This window comes from Puntigrus tetrazona, chromosome 1 (assembly GCF_018831695.1).
Source record: "Puntigrus tetrazona isolate hp1 chromosome 1, ASM1883169v1, whole genome shotgun sequence".
Taxonomy (NCBI): Eukaryota; Metazoa; Chordata; class Actinopteri; order Cypriniformes; family Cyprinidae; genus Puntigrus; species Puntigrus tetrazona.
The window spans coordinates 14,249,112-14,268,222 of record NC_056699.1 but is presented as its reverse complement, the minus strand read 5'-3'; the positions used below and the strand labels follow the sequence as shown (position 1 = coordinate 14,268,222).

The following is a 19,111-nucleotide window of genomic DNA, read 5'->3' as shown; positions in this document are numbered from 1 at the left end:
CATTGCAAAAATATTGCGTAAAAAATAAAAAAAACTAAGAAATTTGCAATAAAATTTCTGCATATTGATGCTTGTACATAACATACAAATGTATATTTAAAGTTATAAAACTACTACTATACTACTTCTACTTGAAAATAGAAAGCCAAATGATGAGTCATAGTTCATTGTCACTTATGTACCAACCAAAACACTAAAATAACACAGACTCTGTAACAAATAAGACTAAAATAACAATATTAACAGCAAAATAAACACACAGCACCCTAATGTACATTACAGATAAAAAAGGAAAAAGAATAAAATGTGATCTTATGCAGGGACTTCTAGGAGCCATTAATGGTTTTCACCATAAAATGTAGTAATAAAAAATCACTATTGCACAGAAAAAGTCAATATCGAAAATTAACTGCTTCCTTGTTTTGTTACAATTTTGTTAAATACATATACATTTTTTCTAAATTAAACTTATTGCTATAAACATTTCAAATTTGAGGTCAGGGTCGTAGCAACGTCTACCGCACATTTAGAAACAGGCGAGTCTGTCCCTTTGAACTGTGACCCATCGCCGATACTTCCGCCCGTCTTTCCTGATTTGTTAATCAGAGTTGAGTGAACTGAAGTTCAGCCAATCGTAAGACGAATCATCTCCTGGGCGTGTCTCCTGTTGCTTTCGCCATTTCTTGCGTTCGTTCGCTTCTTTGCTGTGTGGTGGTCCGGGGGGAAATGCTCGATTACGTTCTTATTTCAAACAAACTGTAAGTATGTGCGTTATGACACGAATCAAATTTCCCTGTTATGATTAAACCTGCTGTAACGTCGAGTTTACTGGACGCGACGCGACAGAGAAGCTGAACCTCGTCACGTGGTGATCCAGCGTGCGTTAAACCTAACATATCTTTATTACTTCCATAACTACAGATTTTCTCAGTGCTATTTCCGTAGTAGCGATGCACTAAAATATTTAACTAAAAAGTTGAATAGATTTGGGTAGCAAAAATCATTGACAGAAACAGCATTGTTTAAGTAGCGCTTCTCTGATGACGCGTTTCACACGTGCTACTATCCATCTCCTGCGTACGTGGATAATAACAATTTAATGTGACAAAAAATGGTCCCACTGCTGATTTAATCTATCACATTGTATGGGTATTATTATTTTTTTCTTTTCTTTTATGCCATAAAATCATTGCTGTAAGAAAAGATTATGGTCCACGAAGATGTTTTTCTTCAAAACTATCAAACATTTTTTTTATTAGTAATATGCATTTAACTTAATTTGTACCATTTTAAAGGAGCATTTCTCCATATTTATATTTTTCACCTCCAGATTTTCAAATACTCAACCAAATAGTGTTCTCTCCTAACAAACCATACATCAGTAGAACGTTTTTTTTTTATTCAGCTTTCTGTTTTGTTTTTGCTCCAGGGTCACAAATGCCCTCCTTCTTTGGATGAAACCGTCTGCTGAATGAGACATGATTATTGGGCTTTGTTATCTTTTATTGCGTCATGCTCCTCGTGTCCGGAGTACAGTTATTATTACCCAATACAGCAAATTTGCTTTGCGCCGAAAGCTTATCTGATCATACTTTATCATATTTTAGTAAAGCTCCACTTACTATTCTATTTAAAATTAATTATATGAATATGAACTTGCTTTCTACATTAAGTACACCATTTGTCGGCGGCTCACATCACCTGAAAGCTGTCCCCAAAATGGCCCCTGCATGAGATTCAGTCAGATCCTTTTGTTTCTCTGTTACTTTTATTGACTATTGAGAGGATGAATGAATGCATTACATGAACTGTAGTCCAATGTAGTAATAAAAGACAAATGAATGCTTCTTTTATTGAAAATGAGGCACTGCTCAAGCTTGAAAATGACCAATAAACTATACTAATATTGTAATATATTAAATATTAAGACTTTAAAAGATCTACGTCTATACAAAGCAGCAGCGTTTATGCATCTTGTTGTTTTTACAAAAGCCTTTAGGCATCTGTCCTCTCTGCCAGCTCTGGTTATACGGTTCTTTATTCATTTCTCAGAAATGAAGACTTAACACATCAGAAATCTGCCTGAGCCCCGTGATGGAAGAACTGTAATTCTTGACCATCAGCTTAGTTTTGGCATCTTAAAAGACTATTTGGAAATCAAACTTGAAGATTGACTCGTTTGACAGCCAGTGACTAATCACAGTAGACTTTCGTAGGATTAGTTGTCAGCCGCCGTTATATGGTTCACCTTTGACACGTCTTCTCCTGACATTGCTTGACTCGGGCTCATTTAAATCTTATTCAAAGTCATTTTCAATTTTAGTTCACGTGAATATATCGGAAATTGTATGCGTTTTTACCGAGAGAAGCTTTCTGAAATCACGTTCGTTCATTAACAGTCGATCTTTTCGTATTCAGACAGTTTATTGACTTGACTAAATATCCCTCAGAGCTTGATTCAGAAGTTCACAGAGCCCTGTCTAATAGTCGAGCACAATATGAATGAGGAAAAAAAAGAGTATCATTACTATGATAAGAAGAAAGGGAGGCCTATATTGAAGAGATGAGGAATTTATAAAAGTGGAAAGGGGGCATAAAGGATTAGGATCTTTTTCTTCACCCTGGTTTCTTTGTTCCTGTAATCCTGCCTCCCAGCACGAGCGGCTCTCCACGGGAGAATCCTGCCTGTACGGTCTGATACTACTGACACCACAATAGATAACTGATCTACAATCATTCAGTGCTGTGATAATCTTGGGGATGTTAAAAAACAAAACAAAGCAATCTTACCCAAGAGTGAAACCCAGTCATACATTTTGCTTAAGGAAGGAAAACATTTCTTGCAACACAAAATCTCTTTGTATAATTAGAAGCAAATAGCTGTTGTCCATAAATGTTAATGTAGCCGTGACAATGAACCATTTAATTAAAAAGAAAATACCAACACATATGCAGATTAAGTCTCTGGGAGACGGGTGGAAATGGGTTTCTGTATGGAGTTTTAGTGTTTCTGTATAAAATATATTCTAGAGCGTTTCAGGATGCTGTATTACTGCTTCATGCCTCATTTACTTGCTACATTTCTGAACAGCTAAAGTACCAATTAAGTAACAGGCCTGTTTGAGCTGTGGTTCTAAGTAAGAGTTAGAAGATTACTGAAGATATTGTTCAGTCTTATTACTTTCTTAAGTCTGTTTTGTGTGTGTGTGTCAAGTATACCATTCAGAAGTTTAGGTTTGGTAAACATGGCACTTTTACAAGTAGTCTGAACTGAAACGTGTTGGCAGTGTGTGTGTACACAACCACCCTTTAATGGTAAAGATCCACTTAGTGTTTTTTTTTTTTTTTTTATCTCAATAAATCATTTCCCCTTTCTCCTATCAAGCCATTCTCAGATGCCCGTCTGTGTGACGTCACACTGACCCAGGCCCCTCCCACCTTTGTTGCTTGGCGCTAGCATTTTACCTAAGACCCATTTGTGATATAGCCTCAGAAGAAGCAAGTATAAAGGCCAGGATGAGCCAAGCAGACTAGAGAACTAGTGGCCTTGAAATATATGTGACTTTCTTTTTTTCAGGAGTGCTCATGTCATTTCAGTGCAGTTACAATCAGTCTGGTCTAAAGTTTCAGAAAAGAATAAAATGCCATAAATGTTTATCCTAATTTAGGTTCTTCTAATGCACATACCCCAAGAACTGCTGGATCACTGAAGCCATTAATAGGATCATCAATTTTGGTGGAAGTTACCATTGTATAACAGATGTGTTAATAATGTAGTCTTGTAACATTTGAACTTGGCATATTTGTTCTCTTTAGAGGACGATTTGAACTCTTGACCCGTGTCACCTAGTCATTTCCTGGGACATGATTTGCACCTAAAGATGACTGACATTTTCAGTCACCTTTTAGCTCTTGAGGGACGGGGCATTTGAGCACATTGGCATTCTGCACCACTGTGACCCGTTTTAGAATAATCCTGTTAGCTTATTGCCAGCTGGGGCACTATTGGTTATTGCTCTGCCAGCTTGGTGCCCAGGGAAGCTCTGATGCTCACTAAATCACGCCTGTTTTTCCCATGTGCACTACAGTAAGCCAGCTTGTCCATTTGCTTCAGAAAGAGCTCAATGATGCGAGTCAAACACAGTCAGTCTTTTGTTTCCTGGACTTACTCTGCTCATTGCACAGCTTGATCTGTGCCACTTAACAACTGGATCACCGACTATGATGCTTTTAAACAAAGCACAGCATTCAAAAGTCATTTATGCTCTAATTCTTGGAAATTATTCTAAATTACTGCATGACATAAATGCTCGTTCTGTTTGGCCAGTCCATAAGATCATTGTCTACAACCCTTGTAAGGAAAGATAATTCTCTTAATTGAGTGATTCATTATTTATTCACAAGTGTTTAGGAAATGACATGAAAACAAGGAGGATTTTCTGTATTCACTGGTGTCTGGTTCTTTGTAATTCAGTAATTCTCAACTTCTAGGTCCTATTGTTCAACAAAACATTCAAAGGCCCCTCTATGAGACAAGATACTTCCATCGTTATTTCAACTGTAATTATGACAAAGTTGCTTTTTCCACAATTTTTTTTAATTAACAGGAGCTGAGAGTGTTAATGTATTGCTAACAACAATAATGACCTTTCAAGAACATTTAGGTGAATCAAGTAAAATGAATATACTTGTATAAAACCAATATTTTATAAAAGAAATATGATTTTACTGTTAAACGATTTCAATAAATGCAAGTACAATAACACTTTAAAGCCTTTATGTATAACGCATTATAAAGTTATTAAATCTTGTAAATAATTATAACTAATTTTAAAGTGCGTAGTGTAACGATGAATTGATAAGTGTCATAATCTATTAACTGGTAACAATTATTCATGAAATTGTACAATGCATTTTAAGGTGCATTACGAAGCATAATTAAAACTACACTTATAATGCATCATACATAACGACTTTAAGCGAAGTTTTATCTGAAATACATTTAAACTAGATGTTGCAAAATGTGTATTTACTTTTCCATAGATTAAGTTTTTCGGTGCTATAAATAAAATTCAGTAATTGGCCTTACCCAGGCTATTAATTAGCTGTATTAAATATTAGTCTGCAATACTAAACAAATACAAAATGTGATAATTCATAAAATGTTATAAAAGACTACTGATAAAACTCATAATGAGCATTGTTAACTACATGTTGTCAAATGAACAACAATCGAAACTTAACTAATAGATATAGTTATTGTTAGCGGTATGCGTTTGATTCAGCAAAAAATAGCATTTAGAATAATGTCTTCTTTTGTTTCACTACAGATAATTGGTTCATATAGACCTAGCTGTTCAGTGTCTGCTCTGAGACTACCACTTAAGACTACCCTGGTTACATAAAAGATTACTGAAAAGAACCAGCCCATTTATTCCAAAGTTTACGATTGATTGAAAAGAAGCAACTAATAATAGTCAATCATTTGAGTCTAAATAGAACCAACTAACAAGTTTAATTTTTTGAGTCTGACTTATGTTGGTTTTTATATCATTTACAAAAAAACAGACTAGTCATATTCACTTGTTTGGGAGACATACTACTGTGGTTCCAGTGTACGTAAAAAAAAAACAACAACCCAGGATCGCAAGTTTAATTAGTTCTGTAATGAGACTACACCGGTCCAGCTGTCTATTTCACACCTGTGTATTACCAATCCTATTTGCCAACACAATTGTTTGAGCGTGTTCAGTCATTTTGCTCACCACATCTGCTCAGATGTGGATCTATTTGATAAACATCAAGTCACAACTGCATGTTACGAGCCCCGAAAGGTCACCACTACATTACACTTTTCATAATACATGCTCGCCTCTGCAGACCAGTTGACGAGAGATGGTTTATAGAGGAGGAGGCTGCATATACAAGCAATTATCACAAATAGCAGCAGGCCAGACTCACCAAGTAATTACACCCTCCATCTAACAGATCTGCAGCATGTTGCCTACCATGACAGCTCTGTTATTACACTGGCACGGTCGCCGCTCACCCAAGAGGGAAGGAAGCTCATGCTCTCTTTCCACCTCCGTCTTTTTACAGAGCATGCAAATGATTATAGTCAGCCATGCAGCAGGCAGATCCACTTCCAGCTATTGTGCCCATATAAAATGTACGAGCTCTGTTTATTTCTCCATAAGTTATTCAGAGGTTTGTGGAGATATTGTACTACTTAGAATGAGAACTTCAGCTAAGCACAAATGCTGCTATGGTTGTATATCATAGTGAGTGTGTAGAATACATCTCGTTTCTGTTATGGCTGCCCACATGTACACTTCAACACCTATTTAGTATTCAGCGACTGATAAGAGAGTGTGAACCATGCTAGACAGCAATCATAACAGTGTTCATTTACATATTGGTCCTCTAGCAAAAATAGCATGTTTAATTCTTAAAAAACTGATTTTATTGAAAAAAAAAAAAAAAGACGTGGAGGATAACAAGGAAAAATTCATAGAAAAGAATTGATATTTTAACTCTCCACGCCCCCAGCCTCCAAACCATCCAAAAATTATTATACGAAGGCCAAGACAGACATATCTGAGAATACAAAAGAGCAACATGTATATGCATATCAATCAGTAGAGTGAGAGGTATGCCTGTGCCATTATTTGCTTATTGTTCAGAAATAAACAGATTCCACATTTTATGACCTTTATAGTGTTATTCTTTCCGATTTAATACAATATGCCTGCTCTTTTGACCAGCGATCAATACATTGCCCTTTTATGTTCTTTCATTAGAATGCTACCAAAAACTAGACAAATGTCAATTATTTTGGCGTGATAAGCTGGTGGTGATAAACGGGAAATAAACCCAAAGAGCGTATTTCAGGAGTTACTGGAACTGGTTTTGAAATAATTAAGAAAATTAGTGTTATCACGTTTTGCCAGAATGTCTAAATCACTTCAAATTCCCAGATACAGTGAAAGAACGAGACCATTAAAGCTAATGATATGTCTCCACCGTTGTGGAGAAGTCTTCTTCTTGACCTCTCCACTGTGCATATTTCAAGCAACACATATTTATATTCAACATTTTGTTAAACTGTGAATCTACAAAAAACGGATGATTTAATAATAAGTTAAACCTTCTTTTGCATTGCATGGATTAGTATTTGGATGTTAGTTTGATCTCCCTCTTCAAGTATCTAAATAAAACGTGGTGACAATCAAGTTTGATTTAATAATAACATAGCTGATGAGGAAATACTCAACCCAGAAATCACTTTTTGTGTGTGAAGAGAGCTGTAGGTTTATTGTAGATACACTGCTGCTTCACTTAAAACAAGCTTAAAACTACATTTTAATATTACAGTTGCATTGCAGGAATCCTCGAGTAACACCACGGGAGGTGGATCTCAGGACAGAAAAGCTCTTTATGAAACTGACTAACTGTTTAATGCTGGTAAACTCTACAGATTTCCCCTAGAATACACTTGGCCTCTCCTCAGATCAATGCTACTCAATGGCCGAGCCTTTAACTTCAATAACACTTCTAGAACACAAAAATGTGAGACAGGAAAAATATATCAGGTACACACTGTTAGAGATTAAACTCAACCAGTACACAGATATTCATCCAGCTTTAGGAAAAGCACTTTATTGCAGAGATGCTCAAATAACTTTTAGACAATGCTGTGTGACCGTGGGCCAGTGAACAAAATGATCTGGCACGGTAATGATATTTCATTTTCTTTTGTTAAATTGTTTTTGAAGCGTGCAGTCACCAAGAACCTCAGCTATGCGTTTAATCAACTCGTTCATCAAAAGTGCTGGTCATTGTAAAAGGCCATTTTCATTTCAGTCAACAATAGAGTCAATGCGAATGTAAACACTTAAATCACAATTGATTATTGTGCCACATAATGAGCTGGGATCTGTAAACGCGTCACATCAAGTGTTTTCACATGCAGCATTGCGGTTTAATGTTGTGATGAGAGCTCAGTACTGAGCAAAACTTATTATTATGGTGGGTGCTGTTTGGCTTTAAGTGACCGGTTTTTGGTAGGGCAACTAAATTATGCCACGGCATCCATAGAAACAGAATTTGACTGTAACTGTTATATAACCATTCCGTATCTGAATGTAGCTTTATTAAGAAGTCTCAAGGAAAAAAATATATTTTAGAACAATAAATATATCTATTACATATTTAAATATAGGCCAAGTTTTTTAGTTTTTCGTGTGTTTAGTCAAATATTTGAGCTGGTCTATTTTACATACTGAGACCATCACCGTCCTCATAATTTCTGGCTTCTCTTGATAAATGGGATCATCATAAGTAATTTAATTAACTTGTAATTCAGAGTTAATGAGAAATACTCCAATGTTTGCATATTCAATTGGCTTGTCTTCAAATTCCTATTTAAAACAAGCCATTACCCAACTTTCACTTGAACTGTTTTATGATTCGTGGGCTTGATTTTCTTGTATTGCGTGTAAAAAAAAAAGGGTTCATCAAAAGATGGCCATTTTTTGAACACATTTCTTTATAGCATATTGATTCACTGTTGACTCAGTAAAGTCTTCATATACACTATATAATCTTGCTGCTTTAAAGCCACAATGTAACAGAAGTAATTATAGATATTGCTCTTTTGTGTGAAATGGATTACCAAAAAAAAAAAAAGACGTTAGGTGTGACTTGGTGAAAGTCATTTGTTGTTTGAATGGAAGCAGATATGTTTGAGTGATGCCATTTTAATTTAAAATTACAAGGTCAAAAAATAAAGAAGAAAATAAAAATAAAGAATGCTAGATGCATGAGTGCCGCATAAAGAAGTACATGGGATGTTTTTTAATAGCTTTGACATTGTTCTCTTCTCTGTTTTACATGCAAACATAAAAGCCCTGCTGCTATTGTTGGTCAAGTTGAAGTCTGTGAAGGAGCTACAGATGATTTGCGATAACATTGTGGCCTCTGGCCATGCGCAATGACTTGCATAATAATGCGTTTTTATAGGAGCTGATCAAAGCATTCTCAGAAGAAACATCAGGGACAGGCAAGAAGCGGCCTGCCTTTGACTGTCAATCAAAAAATGACTGTCATGTTTTGTTAGACTACATCATTGCTGTGGAAGGCATATAAATCAACAACGGGAAATATTTGGAGGTAAAATGTAATTTTCTCTATGTCACTACCACAGCACCAAAAAATAAGTTGGTTGAAGGATGCAAAACATAAAATAAATTTTCCTTCCACATCAGTAAATTTTGTAGGTCATAATAAGATCTAAAACAGATGCTAGGCTTCTTGACTATTCAAATAACTATATCTTCCTGACGCTGCTCTCTCACAGTCACTGTTTAATAAAATTGTGTGACTCAAGTTCCCTCCAATAAACCAAACAACACCAGCATCAAAAATCATATTTATATTAATATTCTGCATACACACAATTAAAAGCACCTTCTCATCTCCAAACCTGTGAAGCCCTTTATTGAATTAAACAGCTTGATTAAATAACATTAGAACCATTAAATGCAAATTGATAGAGGGTTGTGTTTTTGACTCTGTATTTCTAGAAAGAACAATTAGCTGTGATTTAGCCTGTCTGTCTGAAATGTTTGGAAATATAAAATCACATTAATATTCTGTTAGTTGGCCCGAGGTTTACTGCTGCCAGTGAATAACACTAAACTAGATATACTTTAGATGAGAACTTCAGACAGCTTGTCTTGTATTAAAATCATCTGTATAGTATATAATATGGAAGAATATGAGTTTAGCAGTCACATTGGATTCATTGCATTTGCAGTACATTTTTATAACCACTGAAAGGTGCACTTAAAAATGTGAATTTACTTTATGTGTTTCTGCTCTACTGGGGAACCAAATGACATGACATCCTTTCGATTATAAATACAAGATATGAACCATAAATCATTATATAAATCAAGTCTAAATAACTGGATTGTCCTTTAAGCGGTATATAGAAAATGATGAAAGATTATGATTCATTTTGTTGCCTTAGAAAGGCAAAAACACCAACCACCGGAGAGCCCTTGCATAAGTCCGTGGCTGTTCCTCTGGAATCTAACATCAATCAATCAACATTTCAATCTTTACTAATTAACCCGCAGCCATTTAACTAAAGATGTTCTGCTGTTGAAACCTAAAAAGCATAACCAAACACATATTTCACGAGTGTTTGTGTAGCGGCGAAGTTTTGTCTGAATCTCAAGACACAGCTTGTTCAGGAATAATGACCTGAGAACATGCCCCAACTGGACCAGATCGTACCTGTTCTGTAGTCTCAGTATGTGTGTGTGAGGCACATCTTTCCTGGAAGGAATGAGTTTGTGTGTGCAGAAATGTCTGCAGTCAATGGGCAGCCCTGCAGGCAGTAAATCTGACAGTGTCAGCAGTCCCTCTGGACAACTGCTCTGACAGCATTGATCTATTCTACCTGCTGCACAACCCACAGACTCACAGAAAAGAGTGTTTTGCCTCGTGCAAAGCAATTATAGAGGAGGTCTGACCGGATGACAGGTTTCTGTTGTGTGTGATAACAAACAGAGTTATTAAAACCAATTCCAAAGACACCTGATGTTTGCTGTTTAGAGCCAATGATGTTTGCATTTCTACCCATTTTGCAAACTGCTAGGGTCAAAGGGAGCTTGCAGCCTGTCCCTGAGGGGGAAACACTCTGAACAGATGGCCAGTCCATCACCGGGCTAAAACATGTACTCACCCCTACAGGCATTTTAGTGTTTCCAGTTTCCCTGCCCCGCAAGTATTTGGATTGTGAGGTAAACCAGAACAGCTAGAAGAACCCCACAGAAAAGCCTCCTAGGTGAGACTCAAATCAAAACCTTCTTACAGCGCTACCCACTGTGTCACCCTCTTAGAATTATGAGTAAATCAGTGATTTAAATTAAGAATTTTTATAGATCAGTAACTGGTTGGTTGCAACCCCAAAGGGTTGCAGGTCTCTTCTGACAGGTTCGCATAAAAATAGTGCTAAATGCAAATAATGAAACGCAAACTTAACTAACAATCTTAAAAAAAAAACATGAATTGATACTCAACTTTTAAATGAGGAGAGAAGGTGATACCCGTTTATTTGATGTTGACATCCAATCAAATTTGACATTATTTTGAACTAATTTGGACAGGTTGCATCACACCAACAGAAATCATGAACATGAACATGACATTTCGATAGTCCACTTTAGACATTCTACCAACAGTAACTTTGCAAATACATGTTAACCAGCAGTCATCAGAGTACTAGTAAGCTGTACTCAGTGCTGCAATCCGTAAGTTCTTTGTGAAATTATTTTTATTGCGTGGGTTGTGTGGAGGCATGGCTCCAGAGCGAGGAGTGTGTAGCAGTCACCGCACCAGAGTAAATACTCATGCTGCGTTCCAGGCAGGTTTTTGAACCTGGAAGTCACGGCTTCAAACCACGACTCGTGACTTTGTAGCGTTCAGGCAAGTTACACCAAACTGCCCGAGTTCAATGAATTGTGGTAGCTAGATGTAAACAAACCAGCATGGCTGACCATACGGGGCTTATGCTCATTTAAGATCATTTCAATCGCCAAAAGTGCTCACTCCTTGCTTATTTGAGGGACACGGCACATAAGGCAAGAGAAGCTAGTATACCTTTTATTTTAACACTGCATAAATATAAACACTGCATCCGCAGGGGCTGCGTTGTTGTTTCACAGCCTATGCAACGTCAGAGCACATAAATCTAGTACAAAGTCACGGGTTTGACTGCTGTTTCAGTGCAGCTCTCACTCAAATTCTACTCTGTGTCTTAGAATATATGCCCCGAATAAGAATTTAAGAAAGTAAGTAACAAGTCTGCCATGCTTTTTCTGACCAACTGAGGAAAAAGCATTACGATAAATAGTTAACCAATGGTTATTAAGTGTAGATCAGTTAACCCTACACCTATAATAGTCTTCCTGAGAGCTGCATGCAATTGTTAATTAATGAGAAATAGTTGACATGTGACATGTAGTTAGAAAGTTACTTTTAGTTAGTTGAATGTCTGAAGTGGATTCTCAAACTAAAATGTGTACGAGTTCCTCAGTGTGATAACATTTCTCAAAATCATTATTGAAAAGGGACTCATGAGCAGTTCTTAAGCGCTTTATTATTATTATTAATTCCACAGTTCTTTTGTAAATATCTTTAGGTTAGTTCTAAAATAAAAATAACATACATTTTATATTATCCCTCGTACACATTTTTATATATTGTAAAGCGTGGTGCCACCAATCCTGCTCCTGGATATTGACTGTCCTGCAAAGTTCAGCTCCAACTCTAATCAAACACACCTGCTTTTAGTTTTCAAGCAATCCTGAAGACCTTAATTAGCTGCTTCAGGTGTATTTGATTAGAGTTGAGCTGAACTTTGCAGGATTGGGCACCACTGCTTTACAGTATACACAATCTATGAGAGGGATCATATAAAATGTATGTTAACTTCCATTTAGAACTGACCCGAATAAGATATTTCACAAGATGTTTACAGTTTACTGCTATAAAGTACATGTAAAATTTGAACCACAAGTGTAGATTTCAGAACTTTTAAATATAATTAAAATGATTTTAAAATGATTAATGTTGCTTAATCAAACAATAATTTTAATAGACTAATAAAACCAAACTTTCTTTCACAATCCTTAATTTCTATCCTACTATCCCGTATACACAAGATCTTCTGCCAGGAACATCAGGTCAGTCGGCTGCTGTCCAGGTTCATGTGGTTTGTCTTCGTCTGGCATCTCAGCTGAGACCTGTCCACTATGGGAGACCCTACCAGTAGTTAATGTACCAGTGACGTAGCTCTCAGCATCCCTGATGCACACAAGCCCTCACAGCACGTCAAGCTGCAAACCACGTGAGGGACCCTAACCTACCCTAACCCAACTGTTAACCACATCTCAAACAACTCCTAACTAACAACAACACATTTCACTCGGAGGAGGTCAGCAACCGTAAAACAACAGCCGTAGAACAGAAAACCTGGACAAAACCATGTGAATGCACCAAGACCGCTCAAAACATCACGACAACCACGTATCAAAGCACTGAAAACCAATCGGAGCATGTGCTGAAAACGTACTATAAACCTATAAATAAAACTTACTCTACAAACAAAACTTACTCTACAAACGCTATAACTATATACATTATATACAGTATTTACATACTTCAGGCTCCGTGTGACACTGTGGTGACTCAGTGTCTGGCCTTCTTTCTTCTGGGCTCCTCGGGCAGGGGCTCTTCACTGACATCCATGTGAATTCGAGGAGCAAGGCTTCTGTTTTTCGTGGAGAAGCCCTCAGTGATCTGGATGCGTCCATCAGGCTGCTCTGTCTCCACCAGTGAAGGGCAGCTGAGTGTCTCCCACAGATGCTGCTTAATCTTCAGTCCCAGTTTGAGACTGTAGGGACGGCGTTCACCACAGCGTGTCTTCATCACAGGCTCAGCCACAGAGCGGTAGATGTCCTGGTAGCCCTTGATGCTGCAGCCGTGAATGAAGACAGACTCTTCCTGCTGACACAGAGGTGTCACTGAGGAGACCGATACTGCTGGACGGATGTCGGGAAGGACAGCAGCGTTCTTTAAGTAGCGCTCTTCCAGACCTTTGGGTCTTCGGGCCTTCGCAGAGAAGCAGCTGTAAGAGTGGTCCAACCTGATGGCAGCTGCCAGCCGTGAGATCTCACGTGAGTCTTCAATGGAAGAGGTGCCCTCCATTACGAATCCCTTCAGATGCTTGGGAAGAGACCTGGGTCTACGCGTGCGACGCTGCTCCATGCTAATGAATCCAAAAAAAGCTTCACAAACTCAACAAAATGTTGAAACTTACCAAATTGCAGAGTCGTGAAGAGCTTTTGTAGCAAAGTTTGATCAGATTCAAGGCTTCAGAAACAGTTGTGTTGTCTTTCAAATATCAGCTCAAGCTGCTGCTCTGACACAGAATGTTGAGATTCATTCGAATCTAAACAACACTTGATGTCATCAATATGCCAATTAAAGCAGCCTGAGCTTATGTTACATGCACTAGATGCTTCTCTTTTACCACCATCATCCTCATTTATAGTTTTGTATGGGCGGACCTCATCTGTATGTGTATATGGCTGTCTGTTAAGGCCAGAATAAATATTAGGAGCTGCTCTATGTTAGTGGTTCATGAATGAATCTGTGTGCTGAATGAATCTTTTATGTGAATGAATCATTCTTACACCGAATCATATCCTTAGTTCACTGAAGTTTCTTTCTTTTGAAGTGCACAACTACTTTGATGGCATCCACTGACCAACTAGCACCAGCCAGTAGTTTTGAAGAGCAGCCTGTGAATCTACTGAATAAATCTGAGTTTAAGAAAATTACTATCTTATATCTATCAATTACTTAAATGCACACATTATATCCTTTATGTAATAACAACCTGTATGAATCTTGCTGGGTATGAATCGCCAAAGATCAACGTTTAAGGCAAAATCTTTACTGTTCTACTGAAGAAAAAAAGTCACTTACATGTAGAATGGTCAGTAAAATAACAACAAATTTATATTTTTTGGTGAACTATCCCTTTTAAGTGCTCCAGTTGTCAAACATTACATTTATAATACAAAATATATATGCTTGTTAACATTTCCTTCCCCTGTTTTTGGGCACATTTAATTTATAGCCTCTTAAAGACATGTCTTTTTGGCCGTTTTGTGTATAATATTTTTTCATTTTCCTTCAGCACCAAACGTTTGTACGAGTGACTTACTCTTAACCCTGCCCCTAAACCTACACATCACTGGGGTTTTAGACAAATCGTACAAAATAGTATGAATGAGGTTGTACAGATTAGCAACCTTGTAAATTATGTACGAATTGGTCATGAGACTTTCAATTAAGTTTTATATTATAACTTTGCAAAAGATGTAAAGCTTATGCAGCAAAAGTGAGAACTGAATTCATTTAGTGGCACTTACCTTGACAAGATGGCGCTCCATCGAATCACAGGCACTTACACGTGCAGAATGATCTCAGTGTTGGCTGGATTTTTTTCATTAGTTTAGTCAACATGGATTTGAAAATAACCGTTCAATATTTCAAATACATTTGTGTCAACTTTCAACTTAAATAGTTTTGCCCTTCCAACATTTATTAATACACGCAGTGCATGGTAACACCTAAATGTATACAGAAACACATTTTGTTGATGTCAGATTTTGGCTCTGACAATTTAAATACTGTTTTCTGATGTAACCTGGTAACTGTCCTAAAAGGTATCTATTAATGTTGTGGAATGGTTTCTGGTGTGGATTAGAGTACTACATTAAAACATAGACCTGTTCTACTATTGTATGAATTGGTCAACTATGAATGTTTTTCTCACTCTCTCACCTTTAGCAGCAAGGTACATTCGTGTTCTTCTGAACCTTTGCATCACATATTTTCAACAAATAAACGCATGTTCCGTTCTGTGTTGGTGTTCAAAATGCAAAATATGTAAAAAAACAACAACAGAAAAAAAGGCAACTGGGGTAAACAACTGTCACTATGATGATGCAAGCCTCGTATTATTTGGTTGTCACCACTGTGGCATGAACGAATGGTCGGACTGACGTATGGTATGGAGGTTATTTTCGTGTATTAAATGTTCAACTTTTCATAGAAGGTCAGAGGTCTGTTCTGCTCTCAGTGCATTAAATGATAAAATCTTGCCTGTGGTGTGGTTCAACTCCAGGTTGCTGGGGCAACAATTTTCACCTTTTCATTACTAGCTGATATTAAGCTGTTAAATATCAAAATGGCAAAAGGAATAAGACTTTTCTTGAACATGGTTTTGTTAAATACAGGGCTTGATACTCAGTGACACACATGACCATGTCTGGATTACCACAGCTAGAGATGGATCTTATACACGTCATCTGAGTTAGTGGCATACTCACTAGTGAAAAAAAAAAGTTTGCACAGGAACACATTGTTTTATCAAACAGATAAAGCAGGGAATCTCTATACAGTGTGCTTCTGTGAGTTCTCACTCATAGTGCCAGCACAATCTGCAATATTGATTCCATCTTTAAATAATGCATGTGGCAAAACCATAAAAGAGCAACTTCCCTGTGCTGACACGTCATTATAAGAACTCAACTGCTGTGTCTTCACACACACAAGTGTAACGCTGAAGTGTTTTCTATCTCAGCAAGTGATTATTTGACCTTTTCTGAGTCTCAAGTATGAGATCACACGCTACACTTACTTAAAAAAAAATGGCTCCTGTTTGTGCTTGCTAAACTGAGCTCTGGAGAGCTGACATGGTCAATAATAATCAGAATTTTTCAGTTCCAGTTCACAGTGATCCAGTGATTTATTTCAAATGCATGAATAAATAATGATATATATAAGAAGTTCCAAAAGGAAACCAGCAAAAAGCATAGCATCTGGTGGTAAACTATCACAGAAATCATAAAAATGCACGAAAGGCCTATGCTGTTTAGGACTGTGCTGCGAGTGTGAGAGCAGAAGCGAACAAAATGTTTCCAATTTTGCTTGTTTGTCGTTTTGCATCATTCGCTGTTTTGTGTTTGGCCCTGGCTTGTGTGTTATGTTTAAGGTAAATCACGACGCCGTTTTATTCCCTGATGAGTTCGTTCTCAAGTACCAGCGGCAGCACATAGCTGTCCCAATTTTCAAGCCCCAATTATGTGTGTTTCAATGAATCTTCTCTTTCTCTCTCCCCTACCCCCTCTCTCTCTTTGTCTGACTCATATCTATTTCTTCCTTACCTTATTGTTTTTTTTTTTTTTACCTGTCCAATTCTTTGACTGGCAGGTCATTATCTCACATCCCATTTTTAGAGGCAAGACAGTGATCCACTGGAGGCGTCATGTGGCAGCTCTGTGAACTTCCTCTCTGTCACCTGTGGAGAGTTGCGATCTGCCCTCGGCGTCACGCTCAGAGAAGCTGAAAGAGACACATGCTCCTGATTCTTATCACAGCTTCTCAAAGCATATGATTCAATCTCTTCTTCTTTTTCCAGCTGAAGAGTGACGGTTCTACTGAGAAGAACAGTCGTGGAGTTTATCAGACTGACGGGAAGCTGAAGACATGCTATTGTTGGAAGAAGGTCAGGCCTGTTGACTGTGTGTGGTGGTCTTAGCTGCTGATAGTTAGGAGTGTAAACAGAGATGGCATCACTGGGTGATTTCTGTACAGTTAAACTGCAAATCCATGTTGTTTCAAACCAATGTGACTTTCAAGATGTTTAGCTGAATATCTAAGCTGTTCTCTTCTTTAAAACGAAAGTAAATGGACAAAATTTTAAGTCATTATTCACTGGAAATCTTGATAATTGACAATTAAGACCTTTGTCTGAAACTTTTTCTGAAATGAATACAACCTCATGTTGTGTCATTCACTAAATTTGGGATTCGGTATGAAATGACCTTTACAACAATACTTTGTAAGTATTTTACAGTTCAATCAATCATTTGATACAGTGCACCTGTTGTATACATACATGTTTTAACATTGTACTTTTTATTATATTTCTTGTATTTATATTAATACATGCACGTAATTAAATCTTACATTTTATAACTACACTGTTGACCCATCCCTTAAACCTACATTGTATTTTTGACATAAAAGGTTAAGAACATCTTGTTTAGACATTGTGTTAGATTTCTTATTTATTCCACAGATTAAAAAAAATAAGCTGTGAAAGAAATTAAGGTATATAAGAATTTTATTCAAGTATTGTTGTAGATGTCATTTATATTTTATGAAATCCTAGCTTGTGTCTGAAAAGCATCCAAAACCAAAATCTGTAAACATCTTTGTAGTTCTAATGAGCTCTTTATTTAAAGCAGTCATTATTTAACCTGCAGCCTCTGTTTAACCTGGCGTGTCTCTTGTGGTCTAACACTTTATTGATTTGTGTACTCACGATTGGTTGACATGAGGGCAAATAAACAGCCTTTGTGTTTGGCAGGCCTGGCTTCCTGTGCTGTTGTTTGGCTAGGCAGGGGCTCCTGTATTCTGGGCTGTGCTGTGTACAACAGGGCTCTTGTTCCATGTCCCCTCGTGACCGCACGGCCTCATTTGTCTCCGTCAACACATTAACACATCAGAAAAGCCCCCTGCTGCTCTAAAATGCTGGAGAAAGCGTTCCTTCCATTACTGGTGTAAGTGCTCCCCTCCTTCCTCGCTCCACAGTCACGTTGTTATGCTGTGTTTTATGGTGGCCATATATTCAGTGTAGCCTGTCTGCCAGATGAATAGGAAGTTGTGTTAAGGTGCTCTGAGACAGTCTCCTCCTTATCTTGAGCTGACAGATCATTTGGCTATCCTCTCTTATGTAACAGTCGGGCCTGCTGGTTTCGTGTCCCACCCAGAGAGTCTCCTCAAGTCTCTCATTTAAGCTTATTCATAAATAATCTAGGTCTGCACAGTGACGTACTTAGACAGAAATATAGCTGTGTGGTTTTTCCAGCAAGACACTACCCGCTACCCGCACTCACCCCAAAGTCCCGCCCACTGACGCTCGTCTGGACCCGGACTGCCAACTCGTCGGATGTCTCAGAAGTAGACACAGCGCTCTCTCTCGCTTTCTCATTCATCATTGTCTATCAAAAATATAAAGATTTACGGTGATCTTGGAGGATTTTTGTTTGTCTTCGGTGAAACACAATAGAAGATATTCAGAAAATTGCTTTAAAATTGATTTAGACACCACTGACATTCAATGTGTGCTCAGAAAAACAGTGGAAACTTTCTTCAGAATATATTCTTTTGTGCTCCACAGAAGAAGAAAAAAAGCATACAACATGAAGGTGACTAAAAGATGAAAAAGCAACATGATGGTAATGATGTAACAGAAGTAGCGACAGATTTTTTCTTGCATATAATGACATGTATTAAAAAAGAAGGAATGTAGGGCAGGGCTCTGTTTATTGGTTGATGACTAGATAAAGGCAGATCTGAATGCAAACTTGCGGTTGATTGCAAGAAAGGGGCAGAGCTTCAATTTTGAGCTCATCATTTTAATCAAAATCTCTTAACTTTGACTTCTCTGGGGACATAC

General features: G+C 37.5%; 1 long non-coding RNA gene across 1 annotated transcript; it reads left to right on the top strand.

Annotated features, from left to right (window-relative positions):
• The first annotated feature begins 437 nt into the window (after window positions 1-437).
• LOC122351408 lies at window positions 438-18,618 on the top strand. Its single transcript, XR_006251753.1, has 4 exons — window positions 438-758; window positions 17,066-17,152; window positions 18,020-18,212; window positions 18,521-18,618. It is a non-coding gene; the product is annotated as an uncharacterized LOC122351408 (long non-coding RNA).
• Window positions 18,619-19,111: the final 493 nt, after the last annotated feature.